Source organism: Staurois parvus, unplaced genomic scaffold, assembly GCF_062004578.1.
Source record: "Staurois parvus isolate SC_StPar_1 unplaced genomic scaffold, SC_StPar_1.0 ptg000140l, whole genome shotgun sequence".
NCBI lineage: Eukaryota > Metazoa > Chordata > Amphibia > Anura > Ranidae > Staurois > Staurois parvus.
The window spans coordinates 1,697,160-1,713,103 of record NW_028317936.1 but is presented as its reverse complement, the minus strand read 5'-3'; the positions used below and the strand labels follow the sequence as shown (position 1 = coordinate 1,713,103).

Genomic DNA, 15,944 nt, shown 5'->3' with positions numbered 1-15,944 from the left:
CCTGGCTGTATATAGTATTGGGGGTCCTGGCTGTATATAGTATTGGGGTCCTCATTGTATATAATATTGGGGGTCCTCATTGTATATAATATTGGGGGTCCTGGCTGTATATAGTTTTGGGGATCCTGGCTGTATATAGTTTTGGGTGTCCTGGCTGTATATAATATTTGGGGTCCTGGCTGTATATAGTATTGGGGGGTCCTGGCTTTATATAGTATTGGGGGTCCTGGCTGTATATAATATTGGGGGTCCTGGCTGTATATAGTATTGGGTGTCCTGGCTGTATATAGTATTGGGGGTCCTCGCTGTATATAATATTTCTGGTCCTGGCTGTATATAGTATTGGGGGTCCTGGCTGTATATATTTGGGGTCCTGGCTGTATATAGTATTGGGGGTCCTGGCTGTATATAATATTTGGGGTCCTGGCTGTATATAGTATTGGAGGGTCCTGGCTGTATCTAGTATTGGGGATCCTGGCTGTATATAATATTGGGGGTCCTCATTGTATATAATATTGGGGGTCCTGGCTGCATATAGTATTTGGGTCCTCATTGTATATAATATTGGGGGTCCTGGCTGCATATAGTATTGGGGTCCTCATTGTATATAATATTGGGGGTCCTCACTGTATATAATATTGGGTGTCCTGGCTGTATATAGTATTGGGGGTCCTGGCTGTATATAATATTTGGGGTCCTGGTTGTATATAGTATTGGGGGTCCTGGCTGTATATATTTGGGGTCCTGGCTGTATATAGTATTGGGGGTCCTGGCTGTATATAGTATTGGGGGTCCTGGCTGTATATAATATTGGGGGTCCTGGCTGTATATAATATTGGTTGTCCTGGCTGTATATAATATTGGGGGTCCTGGCTGTATATAATATTGGGGTTCCTGGCTGTATATAATATTGGGGTTCCTGGCTGTATATAATATTTGGGGTCCTGGCTGTATATAATATTGGGGGTCCTGGCTGTATAAGTCCCACAGATGTCAGCCAAGACTCCCCTGAAATCGCACTGACGTGTGGCTCTGAAATTGTGAGAATTCAAGTGAAGTCGCATGATTTCAGAGTTGGATTCAGTGTGAACCCGGGCTAAAACATGGAAGCTGATTGGTCACCATGTACGGCTGCACCAGACTTTGTGTGCACCGGTGTTAGTAAATCTCCCCCAATGTGTGTATATATGTATAAATATATACACACCCCCAGGCTGCTATCTAATGGGGGGGGGGTTAGTCTTAGGTTTGCAAGATAAAGCTTTGTTTAGACTTGTAGTTGAGCTGTGTTTTTGCTGCCCGCCTGTCGCCCACCAACTGCCCCCCTTCAGCTGTTACAGGCAGCTGAACGAGGTGTATACGTGCTTTGCTTCGCTCCCAAGGCTAAGATCGCCCAACATGTAGTGATCGGCCAGCCCACCCAACACTGCATAGATAATCAAATGGGGAAGCACCGCGAACGGCCTGCAACCAATGCAATGCAATATTTGTAATGGCAAAAATGGGGTTATAACAGGCGGTGAGAAGGCGTTATGTCGCTTCCTCATCGCCTGTCAGTAGCCTCTGAAGTGTGATCTGAATGAATGTCTCCGAAATCTATCCTAAGAGCGAGGAATATATATATATATACACACCACAGTACCACCAGTCTAGGGTTTGCATGTTCTCCCTGTACCTGTCTGGGTTTCCTCCGGGTACTCCGGTTTCCTCCCACACTCCAAAGACATGCTGTTAGGTTATTGGCTCCTGTCTAAATTGTCCCTAGTATGTGTATGTATGAATGTAAGTTAGGGACCTTAGATTGTACACCCCTTGAGGGTCAGGGACTGATGTGAATGTACAATATATATGTAAAGTGCTGTGTAAATTGATGGCGCTATATAAGTACCTGTAATAAAATAAAATACACATATATACATATATAAAGGGGGAGATTTACTACAACTGGAGCACTGAGAATCAGGTGCAGCTCTGCATGGGAGCCAATCAGCTTCTAACCGCAGCTTTTTCAGTTGAGCTGACAGTAAGCCCCGGTTCACTCCGGTGCGACTTGTCATGCGATTTGACAGTCGCACCCTATTGTCGGCCGTGGAGCCGTTCAAATCAGTGTGACTCCGACTTTGCAGTGCCGATTTGAAAACAAAAAAGGTTCCTGCACTTTTTTTGCGATTTCAGGTGCGACTTGCATAGGCATCTGTACATGAAGTCCCACAGATGTCAGCCAAGACTCCCCTGAAATCGCACTGACGTGTGGCTCTGAAATTGTGAGAATTCAAGTGAAGTCGCATGATTTCAAAGTCGGATTCAGTGCGAACCCGGGCTAAAACATGGAAGCTGATTGGTCACCATGTACGGCTGCACCAGATTTTGTGTGCACCGGTGTTAGTAAATCTCCCCCAATGTGTGTATATATGTCCAAATATATACACACCCCCAAGCTGCTATCTAATGGGGGGGGGGAGTTTTAGTCTTAGGTTTGCAAGTTAAAGCTTTGTTTAGACTTGTAGTTGGGGGACAAAATGTGCAGTTATGCTGAATTTTTGCTGCCGTCCCCCCCACACACACTCCAAAGACATGCTGGTAGGTTAATTGGCTCCTTTCTAAATTGTCCCTAGTATGTGTATGTATGAATGTGAGTTAGGGACCTTAGATTGTACATTCCTCGGGGGCGGAGACTGATGTGAATGTACAATATATATCTAAAAGCGCTTTGTAAGTTGACGGCGTTATATAAGTACCTGAAATAAATATATATACAGTATGTGAGTGTGTGTATATATAGATTGTAAGCAGGTTAGGGCCCTCCTAACCCACTTGTATTGAACTGTACCTTTGCTGTATTGTCTCCCTTAATATTGTAAAGTGCTGAGCAAACTGTTGGCGCTATAGAAATCCTGTATTATAAATATATATATACACCCATATATTTATATACATATAGTATATACTGCATGTACAGACATCTATCAGCTCAAGCAGCACACTGCTCCCTTCTAATTATAAGTATGATCTCCAGCCATTAAACAGTTTAAATTCAAACCTCTGGATGTAAAGAAAACTGTCACTTTTCCCCTGCAGGCTGAAACCAGGCGGAGCTTTAGGCTCCATGCACACGGGGCGTATTAATAATGCCGGTAACGTTAGCTGTGTAGTCACGTTATAAATGGGAGTTTTTCACGTTTTAGCGTTTTGTTTTTTTTCACCAAAAAAAACCCTTTTTTTTGGTCAAAAAACTCCAAAAACACCAGTTTGTGGCAATTTACCATGTTTTGCCACATTTTTACAGCTAAAAAACTCCTCTAGAAACTTGCTAGTTCTGGGGTTTTTTCCAGTCATTCCTGTGTGTGTAATTGTTAATTAAAAATAAATAAATGTTAATAAATAATAATTCATTGTTAATAAACTGATAATACACAATTAATTCTTATTTTATTAATTGACCAATATGTTTTTTTTTTAAATATTACATCATTAATTGTTTATATAAAAAAAATACAGATTTAATTGATAATTACTTAAATAATAATACATAATTAATTGATTGTTTAAAAAATATTTATTTAAACGTTAATAAAATAATACATAATTGTTAAATAAAATTAAAAAATCCTTAATTGGAAATCAATTAAAATAATATTAGATCATGAATAAATCAATTTTGCATTCCGTTGGGAACCAAGCCGCCCAATGATTTGATTGTCAGCAGATTTAGGAGAGAAGGAAGCTCGTTTTGCCGGCACACCCGAAACCATTCCCCTCCTCCTTTATGCCTTGGAGTGTGAGCCAGAGCTCAGGGAAAGTTTCCAATCCCCCTAGCTAAAAGTTGTCTACACAAATCCCCAACCCAGGAACTGGCTTATCAACTGCTGCCAGGGGGTGCTAGATACAAGTTCATCATTCCAGTGGCCTGGAAAACAAGAAGTAGGGACACTGGCTCGAGCAGGGGACTGGTGGTGGTCAGGAGAAGGAGTGTCCGCTTGCCGGTAGTGGTGCTGGGTCTGCACTATGCATCGGGAAAACCCATGACTGGGCTGTGCTTGGGCCGGTTGGGTAGTCGGCATCTGATGGACCCCCACTGAACCACTGTATTGGGTAACTCAGACATCTCTGTTGCATAGTAGTCATGTAGTCCCCTACAAAGGCCTTTTGTCCTTGGAGTATGAGCCAGAGCTCAGGGAAGGTTTCCAATTCCCTTAACTAAAATTTGTCTGTGCAGGCGGACAAAATTAGATTCTTCATGAATAGAGACATGGCTTTATCTGGACCATATACAATTAGTATTTAAAAAAAATGCAACTAGCCTCAGATCACACAGATGACATTAGTTTTCCCCCAAACTGTTACCGTAAGGCTAGGTTCACACTAATGTGGCTCTGCGAACCACGTTTGGTACAGGCACAACAGTCTATTCATTTGAATGGGCTGCAGTGCCTCCTAAAATGCAGGGAAAAGGTTCCAGCTCCATTTTTGGAACCGCAGTCCGCATGGGAACTGCAAGTGCAGTGCAGTTCCCAGTGCTGGAGCGATTTCCAGTGTGTGCAGCATGCCATTAGGATTAATGGCACCCGCACACATCCAGCGCAATTTTCTGTGTGGGTGATCACAGCTAAAGGAACAGGTACCTAATCTAAAATTAAGTAAAATTAAAAAAATACACAAGTAAACGCCTAGACAGGCACTAGCTTTATTAGTAATACTAACAATTACATACACGATGTCAAGTCAATATTGACCCACACCTATCCAATGGAAGGCAAAAGACCCTTCTGGGGCATAGCTCCAGAAAATTCCTTCCTGGCCCCCTAAGGCAACTTGACCACCCCTTGGATCTACAGTCCGTCTTGTCAACCAGAGGAAGGCGAAAACACCTAAAGTATAGACCCAATAGGAAATAAAATCCTTTTGACCCGTAAGGCCATCAGATTACTTTTTGGATCTATAATTCACATCGTTATAACTTGCAGTGACTCCATTGGTAGCAATAAAATAGGATATTGCGCTCCTTACAGCAGGGCTTTGAAGATAATCAATATTCTTGAAAAATATGCACGCTGCCTTCCCATCTCAGTTTTTACAGACTGCAGTTAAAATACAAAAACATTTTTGAATGAACCCTCTCCACATTGCTATACACTCTAGCAAACTTTGCATAAAAACAGATTTTTAGATCACATACATTGCAATACATGTTTAAGCTGGCCAACTGCGTCAAAGTAATCCCTCTCTGGCCAGTCCCTACAAAATCAAAATACTTACGGTACTTGCTTATAGCATTCTTCAATGGATATAGTGGCACTACGGGGAAATGGGCACAAGTTGTAAAAGAGCTACAGGTTCGAGTCTGGTCAATGACCTGCACTATGCAATAGGAATAAGATATACCTGTGCTCAAATCCCAATAGTTTATAAATATCTATAACCTGGTTGGTTGGTGCTAAAGAGGTGTGCCACGTTAGCACCAAAAATTCTAAATACCTCCCTAAAACTGCTACTATTCCCCTTTCTAGCAAACTGCATAAAAAAAGGGATTTTTAGTTCACATACATTGCAACACATGTTTAAGTTGGCCAACTGCATCAAAGTTATCACTCTCTGACCAGTTCTTATCTCAATTTGAACTTAGGTTTACCATTAAAACCACCCCATCATTCAACTATCCACTACTAGAGCCTCCACTGCCACTAAAGTTCTGGCACAGGACGGCTCATTAAGGGGTGGGTTTTATCACCATAATGGGCAGGGGTTAGTTTCCACTTTTTAGATCACATACATTGCAATACATGTTTAAGCCGGCCAACTGCGTCAAAGTATTCCCTCTCTGGCCAGTCCCTACTCTACAAAATACTTACGGTACTTGCTTATAGCATTCTTCAATGGATATAGTGGCACTACGGGGAAATGGGCACAAGTTGTAAAAGAGCTACAGGTTCGAGTCTGGTCAATGACCTTCACTATGCAATAGGAATAAGATACACCTGTGCTCAAATCCCAATAGCTTAAACATATCTATAACCTGGTTGGTTGGTGCTAAAGGGGTGTGCCACGTTAGCACCAAAAATTCTAAATACCTCCCCAAAACAGCTACTATTCCCCTTTCTAGCAAACTATGCATAAAAACAGGGATTTTTAGTTCACATACATTGCAACACATGTTAAGTTGGCCAACTGCATCAAAGTTATCACTCTCTGGCCAGTTCACAACTTAGGTTTACCATTAAACCCACCCCCTGTCATTCAACTATCCAATACTAGAGCCTCCACTGCCACTAAAGTTCTGGCACAGGACTGCTCATTATCAAGGGGTGGGTTTTAGCACCATAACAGGCAGGGCTTAGTTTCCACTTAGACAGAAGTCAAGGTCCTCTATGCAGCTTAGTCTGGCATTACTTGGACTCCGCTGGGGCACGTGGATTGATTTAAGCACTAATATAAGGACTAAATTAAGGGGTAATTGAAGGGGTACTTGGAGGGACCATATGTAGCTTGAGCTTCAGTCTTTAAACATTTAAGGACAGGTCATGTTCAGATTAAACATGGGTCTTTGATGGACAGGGATTTAACCTCAAAACTGTGCCTTGACCATATACATTTGTGGTAGAAAGGGGGATTGGGGGGGGGTTTATGCTAGGAGGGAGGGATTAGCAGAGGGATCTACGCTCGAAGGGGGGATTGGGGGGATTTGTGCTAAAAGCAGGGATTGGGGGGGTTGTGCTAGCAGAAGGGATTAATGGGGGTATTTGTGCTAGGAGGGGGGAAATTGTGGTAGAAAGAGGGATGGGGGTGGGGTTTGTGCTAGGAGGGAGGGAGTAGCAGGGGGATCTGTGCTCGAAGGGGGGATTGGGGGGGGTTTGTGCTAAAAGCGGGGATGGGGGGTTATGCAAGGAGAAAGGATTAGTGGTGGGATTTGTGCTAGGAGGGGGAAATTTGTGGTAGAAGGGGAGATTGGGGGGGGTTGTGCTAGGAGGGAGGGATTAGCAGGGGGATCTTCGCTCGAAGGGGGGATTGGGGGGGTTTGTGTTAGGAGGGGTTGTTGTCTTCTAATAATTATGAAGACAACTATAGGGGTAAGTGCAACTTTGCTTTTTTTCCAAAATTGCTGTAAATGTAAGTCAAGTTAAAAACCATTTGAGTCCCATTACGGACAGATATAATAAAAAGATTAAAAAATAGGTTTACAGCCGTATAGGTCAAAAACACACAAGAGTGATTTTTTTTTTTTTTTGTAAATGCCCAGATGGGCACTAACTTTGATAGAAACACTAAAAATTTAAAGTATCGAGTGATGTCATTGCCGACCCACATATAACCAAATGAAGGTAAAAAAAAAAAAAAAAGAAAAACCTTCTAAAGCTTGGCCCCAGTGGGGAAAAATTCCTTCCTGACCCCTTAAGGCGATCGGATTACTCCCTGGATATACAATCCACAATGTTATACAGAGGAAGGCGAAAAACCCTTCTGAAGCAGCCCCAAAAGGGAAACAAATTCCTTGCTTTATAATTAGCATCCCCCCTTTTAGCAAACCCCCCCAATCCCCCCTTTTAGCACAATCCCCCCACTAATCCCCTCTCCTAGCACAACCCCCCCAATCCCCCTTTTTTAGCACAAATCCCCCCAATCCCCTCTTCTAGCAAAAATCCCCCCTTCTAGCATAAATCCCCCCCCTTATCCAAATGCCCATTCTCCAATCCTCTTCGTATGACAAATTCCCCTAAATTCCTACTCCTAGCAAAACCCCTTCCAAAGTACCCTTCCCAGCACAGATCCTCTCCCTTTCCAAATCCCCCTCCCCCTCCTAGCACAAATCCCCCACTAATCCCTGCTCCGCCTGGTGATCCGGTGTCCAGCCCGAAGTGCCTCCGTCCGGTGTCCAGCCCGAAGTGCCTCCGTCCGGTGTCCAGCCCGAAGTGCCTCAGACCGGTGTCCATCCCGAAGTGCCTCAGACCGGTGTCCAGCCCGAAGTGCCTCAGTCCGGTGTCCAGCCCGAAGTGCCTCAGTCCGGTGTCCAGCCCGAAGTGCCTCAGACCGGTGTCCATCCCGAAGTGCCTCAGACCGGTGTCCATCCCGAAGTGCCTCAGACCGGTGTCCAGCCCGAAGTGCCTCAGCCCGGTGTCCAGCCCGAAGTGCCTCAGCCCGGTGTCCAGCCCGAAGTGCCTCAGCCCGGTGTCCAGCCCGAAGTGCCTCAGCCCGGTGTCCAGCCCGAAGTGCCTCAGCCCGGTGTCCAGCCCGAAGTGCCTCAGCCCGGTGTCCAGCCCGAAGTGCCTCAGCCCGGTGTCCAGCCCGAAGTGCCTCAGCCCGGTGTCCAGCCCGAAGTGCCTCAGCCCGGTGTCCAGCCCGAAGTGCCTCAGCCCGGTGTCCAGCCCGAAGTGCCTCAGCCCGGTGTCCAGCCCGAAGTGCCTCAGCCCGGTGTCCAGCCCGAAGTGCCTCAGCCCGGTGTCCAGCCCGAAGTGCCTCAGCCCGGTGTCCAGCCCGAAGTGCCTCAGCCCGGTGTCCAGCCCGAAGTGGAGAAGAGATGAGTGGGGGGATATGTGCTAGGAGGGGGAAATTAGCAGGGGGAGTTGTGGTAGAAAGGGGGATTGGGGGGGGTTGTGCTAGGAGGGAGGGATTAGCAGGGGAATATATGCTTGAAGGGGGGATTTGTTCTAAAAGCGAGGATTGGGGGGGGTGCTAGTAGAAGGGATTAGTGGGGGTATATGTGCTAGGAGGGGGGGGAATTTGTGGTAGAAAGGGGGATGGGGTGGGGTTTGTGCTAGGAGGGAGGGATTAGCAGGGGGATCTGTGCTCGAAGGGGGCATTGGAGGGGTTTGTGCTAGGAGGGGGGATTTGTGCTAAAAGCAGGGATGGGGGGGGGTTATGCAAGGAGAAGGGATTAGTGGGGGGATTTGATTCACCCACTCATCCCTTAAAGGGGACCTCTGGTTACTGGATCCATAAATCACCCAGAAGTGCCTGACGCACCACCCATCCAGAGGGAGGATATCCCTATACCCGGCTTAACCTGCTTCCTTAACCTTTTGCCCCCTGGCCAATGGCTGTTTGGCGGCCGGCAAAATCCCTCAGCGTTCCGGGTGGATGCCATATGGCGTCCTCCCGGGCACACAGATCTATGTACAGATCTATCTGACAGATCTATGTACCGGCCCCGTTGCCGGTACCACGTGACCTGCTGTGACCAATCACAGCAGGTCACATGACAGTTGTATACAATGGATGGCTTCATTCACGCCATCCATTGTATACTAGTTTACCTAGCTGTGAATGGTCACAGCAATCACATGCACAAGCTGGGCCAATCACAGCCCAGCTGTGTCATGTGATTAGCCGTGGCCAAATCACAGCTAAGCACAAAAAAAAAAAAGCCGTGAATGAATCGATGTCATTCAGGTAAATGCTTGCTTATAGCAAAGTAATTCTTTGCTATAAGCAAATTGTGTAAAAAAAAAGAAATACTGATCACTTCCCCAAAGTTGTACAATGTTACTATGGTAACATTGTACTACATTGGTCAAAGTGAAATATGAAAAAAAATCTTAATATAAAAAAATGTAATAAAAAATTATAAATATTTAAAAAAATTACATTTTTTTTCCCCATACTGTCACCAGTCAGTGTCCCTGATCACCGCCATGCCAGTTATATGATGACGCTGTACTGCACTGGTGACAGTATGTATTAAGAAAATACATTGTAAAAAATTATTGTAAAAATAATTTTTTACATTTTTTCATTTTCTGAAAAATTATGACAAAAACAATACAACTTCAAAAAACTCGCCATGCCTCTTATGAAAAAATAATTTTAAAAAATGAAGTGTTTTTTTAGCACTAGACAGATAGTAAGGAGGAATTGTATCACCTCCGAACCACCTGCTTAAACCTCTTCAACCCTGAGACATCAGGGGTCAGACAGGTGAGACATCAGGGGACTGTGTAGACCCCTGATAATTCACTAAAGCACCCCCCCCCCAACAATAACATTATGCAAAAAATAAATACAATTCTATAAACTGTACAAATTGTAAAAAATAATTTAAAAAATGAAGGGTTTGGCTCTTCGAAGAAACTGGAGAGTGCAACCAAGGCAATCCAATTACTTTCTGGATCTACAATCCGCATTGTTATATCTTGCAAAGACTCCGATGGTATTGATAAAATATGATATTGTGCTCCTTCTTTCCACTTTCTTGTTCCTTCCCACTCCACTTTTTGTGTGCGCACAATAACCATTTAAAGCAGAACTATACTTACCTCCGATTCAGCAATATGCTGACCGCTGACACCTTCAGGCGGCTGTCTTCGTCATTGGCTGGGTGAGGATGATGGCACTCCCACGCATGCGTAGGAGCGCTGTCAAATTCGGCGCTGCCAAATTTGTACAGTGAGCTGCGCCTGCACGGCTCACTATACAGGGGCAGACAGGTAGGTAGGTCTGTCTGCCCATTTTTTATCTTTTACCTTAAGCTCTACTTTAAGGTTTCCATTAGTACAAGGCGTATATACATGCCTGTATACAGCATCGATTCGAAGGCATATAGAGGAAAAAAAGGAGCCTAGGGTCATCAGCCTGTGACAATACCCCAACAGCCCTTTTTACTTTCTCCTCTTCATCTTCTTCATTTTTGTAGGCTTGCTTGGCTTCGGGGGTTTAAACTTGGCCAGCTTAGGCATCTTCATAGCCGATTTTGGAGGCTTTAGCAGCAAATTGGGCCTTGGTGGGACTGAAAGCTTTGCTGGCATTTTAGATCCCGGTAGTACTAGAGGCCTTTGTGGTAGCTTGGATCCAGGTAGGACTAAAGGCCTTTGTGGCATCTTGGATCCCGGTGGGGCTAGAGGCCTTGGGGGCATCTTGGATCCCGGCGGGGCTAGAGGCCTTGGGGGCATCTTGGATCCCGGCGGGGCTAGAGGCCTTGGGGGCATCTTGGATCCCGGCGGGGCTAGAGGCCTTGGGGGCATCTTGGATCCCGGCGGGGCTAGAGGCCTTGGGGGCATCTTGGATCCCGGCGGGGCTAGAGGCCTTGGGGGCATCTTGGATCCCGGCGGGGCTAGAGGCCTTGGGGGCATCTTGGATCCCGGTGGGACTGAAGGCCTTGGTGGCACTTTAGATCCCGGAGGGACTGAAGGCCTTGGTGGCACTTTAGAACCTGGTGGGACTGAAGGCTGTGCAGATCCTGATGGGACTGGAGGCTTCCCAGGGACTTTAGGCCTTGTGTCATCACGTGGGTGATCTTCATCTGCATGTGGGGTCTTGATGGAACCTGATGGGTCCTCCTTGTCTCTTCCACTTTTCTTTCCTCCTGTCTTGTATTTTCCACGTTGTCCAGTTTTACTCTTTGCAGCAGGTTCCTGGTCTTCTTCCTCTGGATTCTCCGGGTCTGGGCTTTCCTTGGATCTCCTTCTTGCTGGTATTAGTGAAGGCAGCAAGTTGGAGAAAAAACTCTTTATACCTGAACTGGCCTGAGCAGCAGCAGGGTCCCACTGTTCCTGAGCAGCAGCAGGGTCCCACTGTTCCTGAGCAGCAGCAGGGTCCCACTGTTCCTGAGCAGCAGCAGGGTCCCACTGTTCCTGAGCAGCAGCAGGGTCCCACTGTTCCTGAGCAGCAGCGGGGTCCCACTGTTCCTGAGCAGCAGCGGGGTACCCTTTTGCCTGTACCCTTGGAGGACAAGGGTCGGTGACAACAACTTCCATCAGCTCGGCAGGACCTACATTAAGGTGCTGTCCTTTTGTCACCACTGTTAGTAAAATCCGATCCAATGTTGCGTTCTGCGCATGACTGTAAAAAAAAAAGAAAAAATAAATTGTTAGAAAAAACTCCATCATTGGGTAAGTGCTAACATTATATTACATGGAGAACATCATGTTTTTCTTAAAGTGCATGTAACCCCTAACCATGTTCTTCTTATATTTGCACCATTTTGGTCTCTTAAGAACACCCTTGGAGGGGTTTTATTTTTTATATCTGTTCAGTGAATGCATAAATATACGTACTGATCCTGTCAGAAATCTTGTGAGCTTATAGCTTCCAGTACTGAACTCTTCTTATCAGTTACATTGTTCCCGAATCTCCCTGTGGACTACAGAATGCCTTCCCTGTGTTATGGAGATGAACAGAAGGGGAAGTGTCTAGTAGTCCCGTTTTAGGGTGACAAGGCTGTTCCTCCATAGATACAGTGGAGGAGTACACGTAGTCACCCTAACACAGAAGGTGTATTATTGGCTGGGTCGCCAAATGAAAAATGAAGGAAAAAAGTCTGCTGCTAATTACAAGATATATTTATAAAAATTCAGTGAATGAACGTCACAAGCATTCACCTAGTTATCATGAATTCTGACCATGTTTTGCTTAATATGTCAATTTCCTATGATCGTCAGCTCCGTCTAGTGTCCAAAACATGGTATTTTCCTGACTGACATTTTTCAGGTGCCCCCTGTTGGTTGATTGAGAGCTGCCCTGACCATTTTGTAGCTGAGACTGAGACTTCTGGACAGCTTGACCCATTGCAGGACTAATGAATCTACTGGCAGGGTCTCCAGGTAAGACACTTTGCAAAATATTCCCAAAAAATCGATACTGTATAGTGTGAGACAGAGTGCCGAAAAATAGATTTGGGGATTTACCTTCACTTTGGGGTCTATTTTTTAATTGTTTACACCCAACTGTCACCCAACTGTCACCCATTGTCCAAATGGAAAAATATGTGCAAGTCATATGAAAACTTTTATAAAACAGACACCCCCTTATGATTCTAGGTTAGTAATTTCTGTAATTAATGATGGATACGTACCAAGTCCGGATTATAAAACAGCAGCAGGGTATCAGCAGTAACAACAAGCCGCTGAGGGTCCCCAAGATGATCAACGCCATCATGTATTTGGTTGACATTTCTAAAGGAAGAGAAAAAAAAAAAAGATTATTTATAGGTCAAGCATATGATATACTTCTAAATTTGAATAGAAAGCCAAAAAGGAACCAATCAGCATCAGCCATCCAAAGAAGGCGGAGTAATATTGACATCTGACTGTTTGCTTTGGAAGGATCTCACTGCACGTTGGAGCCTTCAGAAAGTCTTGAGCCATGAGCCTTCCTTCAGTTTTCTTGAAGGTGACAACAATTTACTTACCAGCTGGCTTTGTCGTGGATTCTGGTTGTTTAATGGTCGTCTGGCCGGATTGGCCATTATTTGTCGCGCCCGACTGAGCGTTATTCTTCCCGCCTGACTGCGCCTTATTCGACGTGTCAGACGGAGCATTATCCGCCTCCTCTCGTTGTAATAAATCGCCATAAAAGTCTGTAAACATAAAGGAATAAGTAAATGGTTACAACACATGGGACTTATTATCTACATTTTAACATTTTTAACCCGGCCCCCCGCAAAAAAGTGTATGTGTGTATATATATATATAATCAAAAAATTACTTCTAATAGACAGTGCCACTGGACATATATGGGGAAAAGAAAGGAAAAAAGGGGGGGGGGAGCAGCTGTCTGCGCTCTGGAAACCCAAAGCAATATAACTGAATGGAAGAATTTAAACAGCACCCCTCATTTTTTTTGATCTGCTGGCAGGATCAACAGATAATAAAACTATGATATGGGGGGGGGGGTCAGAAAAACAAAGACTGCAGTGTGAATGTTATGGTCGGGATGTATTTTGTACAGTTTAAAGAAGAACTTAACACTAAAATTAAGACTTTATCCCCTCTAACACCCCCTCCCCCACTGCATGACACCCCACCTTCTAACCACAGCTTGTTCAATTAAGCTCTGACAATAAGTCCCGGTTCATCTGGAGCGACTTGTCATGCGATTTGACAGTCACACCGTATTGTCGGCCGTGGAACTGTTGTCCGACTTTGCACTGCTGCACCGATTTTAAAAAAAAGGTTCCTGCACCTTTTTTTTGCGATTTCAGGAGCGACTTGCATAGGCATCTGTACATGAAGTCGCACAGATGTCAGCCAAGACACCCCCAGGATTCTACCTAGTGGGGGGGGGGGGTTAGTCTTAGGTTTGCAAGTTAAGGCTTTGTTTGAATTTGAAATTCTTCTTTATACTGTACAAAATACATCCCGACCCTAACATTCACACTGCAGTCTTTGTTTTTCTGACCCCCCCCCATATCATAGTTTTTTTGTCTGTTGATCCTGCCAGCAGATCAATTATTTGTTCACTTCCTGTAACAGGGAGATATATACAGCTAAGATACCCAAATACTATATACAGCAAAGACCCCAAATATTATATACAGCCAGGACTCCCCAATACTATATGCAACCAGGACCCCCCAATACTATATACAGCCAGGACCCCCAATATTATATACAGCAAGGACCCCCCAATACTATATACAGCAAGGACCCCCCAATACTATATACAGCCAGGATCCCCAATACTATATACAGCCAGGACCCCCAATATTATATAAAACCAGGGCTCCCCAATACTATATACAGTCAGGACCCCCCAATACTATATACAGCCAGGACCCCCAATATTATATAAAACCAGGGCTCCCCAATACTATATACAGCCAGGACCCCCAATATTATATAAAACCAGGGCTCCCCAATAGTAAATACAGCTAAGACCCCCCAATACTATATACAGCTAGGAATCCCTATTACAGACATACAGGACCCCCCAATCTTAGGTACAGCCAGAACCCCCACAATTTTACACCGCCCCACCCTCACCCTCTCCCATACTCTATGTATACAGAAAGCAGTTTCCTTCCTGTTTCCATGTCACCGGCCAATCTTAGGCTCCCAATTCTATCAAGAAGTTGCTCGGTGGCCATCTTGGTTAGGGGCACCATGCCCAAAACTACTACTAATAACCCCGGGTTTACGGAAGGTGAATGGTTCCGGGTGTGCCGGCAAAAGGAGCTTCTCCTAAATCTGGTGACAATCAAATCATCGTGCGGCTTGGTTCCCAATGGAATGCACAATTGATTTGACAAACTAATATTATTTTATTGATTTAACAATTAATTATGTCTTTTTTTTAAATTCTCAGTTAATTATGTATTATTATTTCATTAATTATCAATTAATTCTGTATTATTTTTTATAAACAAATAATGATATTTTATTAATTGATGTGTGCCTGTGTGTATTAAATATATATATATACACATACAGACTTTATATTATATATATATAGCTGTTTGAGCTGATAGAAGTCTGTGTGTGTATATATATATTTATAAACATATAGTATATACTACATACACATACATACTCACATATATGTATATACAGTTGTGGCCAAAATTATTCAACCCCCACTGAAATTGAGTGTTTTGGCCAGTTTGACATTGCTTTTGATCATTCAGTCATCTTGCTTACATTTACATTAAAGAGGCACTTGTAGGTCAGACAAATATAACATAACAGTTATAATGAAATAACCACAAATGTCTTTTCTGTGCTCACAGCATTATCAGTTTTATTCAACCCCCAAGTGACATTCAATCTTAGTACTTAGTACAGCATCCTTTTACAGTTATAACAGCTTTTAAACGTGAAGCATAGCTTGACACAAGTGTCTTGCAGCGATCTACGGGTATCTTCGCCCATTCTTCATGGGCAAAGGCCTCCAGTTCAGTCACATTCTTAGGCTTGCGCACTGCAACTGCTTTCTTTAAGTCCCACCAGAGGTTCTCAATCGGATTTAAGTCTGGTGACTGCGATGGCCACTCCAAAATGTTCCAGCCTTTCCTCTGCAACCATGCTCTAGTGGACTTGGAGGTATGCTTGGGATCATTGTCCTGTTGAAAGGTCCAACGTCTCCCAAGCCTCAGGTGTGTGACGGACTGCATCACGTTTCCATCCAATATCTCCTGGTACTGAAGAGAATTCATGGTACCTTGCACACGCTGAAGCTTCCCTGTACCTGCAGAAGCAAAACAGCCCCAAAGCATGATTGACCCTCCACCATGCTTCACAGTA

The 15,944-nt window shown here is 44.5% G+C and overlaps 1 long non-coding RNA gene across 1 annotated transcript in view; it reads left to right on the top strand.

Annotated features, from left to right (window-relative positions):
* LOC149465217 (uncharacterized) overlaps window positions 1-12,654 on the top strand; it is a 242,689-nt gene extending 230,035 nt beyond the window's left edge. Inside the window, exon 12 of the long non-coding RNA XR_016312236.1 lies at window positions 12,415-12,654. This is a non-coding gene — a long non-coding RNA (uncharacterized LOC149465217). The remainder of the gene's footprint in view (window positions 1-12,414) is intronic.
* Window positions 12,655-15,944: the final 3,290 nt, after the last annotated feature.